The sequence below is a fragment of the Colobus angolensis genome, unplaced genomic scaffold (assembly GCF_000951035.1).
Source record: "Colobus angolensis palliatus isolate OR3802 unplaced genomic scaffold, Cang.pa_1.0 Scaffold114, whole genome shotgun sequence".
NCBI lineage: Eukaryota > Metazoa > Chordata > Mammalia > Primates > Cercopithecidae > Colobus > Colobus angolensis.
The window spans coordinates 2,480,853-2,483,488 of NW_012112475.1; positions in this window are offsets into that span (position 1 = coordinate 2,480,853).

Genomic DNA, 2,636 nt, shown 5'->3' on the forward strand with positions numbered 1-2,636 from the left:
GGGGGCGGCGAACCCCTGGCTCAGCCATTCCCCGCTGCCCCGGATGGGGAGAGACAGTGGCCGCTCACTTCCTTAGCAACCTGGCTCAGCGACCCATTTCCTTAGCAACCAGTGTCAATTTCAATAACTTTATTGGCACACGAGCAACGGACAGGGAAAGCCGGCTGGCGGGGTCCGGGCGGGGCTGAGCTCGGTGCTGGAGCTTAGCGGGGCCCAACACACCTCGGTCTCCTCACCCACCTAAGCGGGTAGAGTGGCGCACAACGTGGACTGACTCCATCCTCTGGTATCTCGTGCCTCAGTTTCCCATCTGTAAAATGGAACACACGCTATTTCAGCCGCCATTCAACCTTTCCTAAAAGCTTTCACATCCATTATCTGACTGGTGTCTCAAAGTCCTACTGAGATAACTCCCACTTAGGGTGCCCCCAGTGACTCAATACAAACACCTACAGGCATCCTTGTTGTATCTTTCCTGTACTTCACCCTAATCAGTCACAATCGCACCAGGCAAGGCCAGACCACGCTCATCTCTAGCCTGCCTGAAATATCTGGTCTCTCTGTTTCCATTCTTTCGTCCAGCTCTGCCCGGACAATTCATTTTCCATAAGGTGGCCAGAGTAATTATTTAAAACAAATCATGCGGCCAGGTGCAGTGACTCACGCCTGTAATCCCAGCACTTTGGGAGGCCGAGGCAGGTGAATCACCTGAGATCAGGAGTTCGAGACCAGCCTGGCCAACAAGGCGAAACCTCCTCTCTAATAAAAATAAAAAAAATTAGCCAGGCATGGTGGCGCATGCCTGTACTCCCAGCTACTCAGGAGGCTGAGGCAGGAGAATCGCTCGAACCCGGGAGGCGGAGGTTGCAGTGAGAGAGATGGTGCCACTGCACTCCAGCCTGGGCGACAAGAGCAGAACTCCGTCTCAAATATAAAACATTAAAATAAATAAATAAATAAATAAAACAGATCACGCCGCTTCCTAGTTAATACTCGATTTAATAGAGTCTCATTGCTCTTAGAATCAAATGTGAAGTCCTTATTACTTTCTGCAAAAATCGTTAAAACTCTATTCCGGCCACACTGGCCTAGAAGGACAGGTTCCATCCCCCATGGAATTTACATCTGCTGTTCCCCACTAAATAAAAACTGCATAAGAGCAGTCTTTTATTTGTTCACTCTTGTATCCACCAAGCCTGGAACCAAGCTTAGTCAATAGTAGGTACTCAATAAATATGTGTTGCTCCTTAAATAAATGAATAGCTGAGATGCTCTTCTTCACCTGCCCACCCCTACTTTTTTGCCTGTTGTGGCAGATACTGCTACTTCCTCTCAAAAACGTTATTTCTTCTTGCTACTGGACACAGAGCTAGACAGTATTTCCCAGCTTTCCTTACAGTTCAGACTAAGTTCTGAACAATTAAATGTGATGTGTGCCATTCTCAGGCCTGGCCCATTAAAACTCCCACATAATTTGATGTACACTTTCTCTAAAGTGAAGAAGTTTATTTTTAAATAAAATAATAAAGGAAATACCAAAAGAGACTGCACCCAGCCTCTTTTGGTATTTCCTGAGGCTAATAATTGCCTCATTTTTTCCCTACTTTCATTAGCCTTCTTTGCAGGTATTGTTAATTTTTTCCTATGTCGTTAATAAATTAGACAAATAACCAGCAGTGATTTTTCCAGATGTGTAACGTAACAAATAATTCAGCTGGGCGTGGTGTCTCATGCCTGTAATCCCAGCACTTTGGGAGGCTGAGGCAGGCAGATCACCCTGAGGTCAGGAGTTCAAGACCAACCTGGTCAACATGGAGAAACCACGTCTCTACTAAAAATTAAAAAATTAGCCAGGCGTGGTGGCAGGCGCCTGTAATCCCCACTACTTGGGAGGCTGAGGCAGGAGAATTGTTTGAACCTAGGAGGTGGAGGCTGCAGTGACCCAAAATGACTCCATTACACTCCAGCTTGGGCAACAAGAGTGAAACTCCATCTCACAAAAACAAGAACTTAAAAAAAAAAAAAAGTTCATGAGTTCTTTTTTGTTTTTTTCTCCTGAAGACTTCAGCTCTGGTCTGGACTAGCGCTCTCCAGACCTACTGCACAGCTGTCATACTGGACTTTCCTACAGCCTACTCCTGGTTGGGATTCCCTGTGCCCTGGACCTTGTGTCTCAAACTTCTGGATTGTGGATTTACTATGTCATCTCTGTGCAGCACATCTTTCTGTAGATTCCTGAGAAAGGTTGCAAAGCAGCAAATATATTTAGTCCTTGTAAGTCTAAATATGTCTTTATACTGTTTTCACACTTGATTAATAGTTTAGCAGGGTATAGAAATATAGGCTGAAGGCCGGGCACCATGGCTCACTCCTGTAATCCCAGCACTTTGGGAGGTCGAGGCAGGCAGATCACCTGAGGTCAAGAGTTTGAGACCAGCCTGGCCAACATGGTGAAACCTTGTCTCTACTAAAAATACAAAAAAAAATTAGCTGGGCATGGTGGTGCATGCCTGTAGTCCCAGTTCCTCAGGGAGGCTGAGGCAGGAGAATTGCTTAAACCCAGGAGGCAGAGGTTGCAGTAAGCTGAGATCGCACCACTGCACTCCAGCCTGGGCGACAGAGGGAGCCTCCATCTC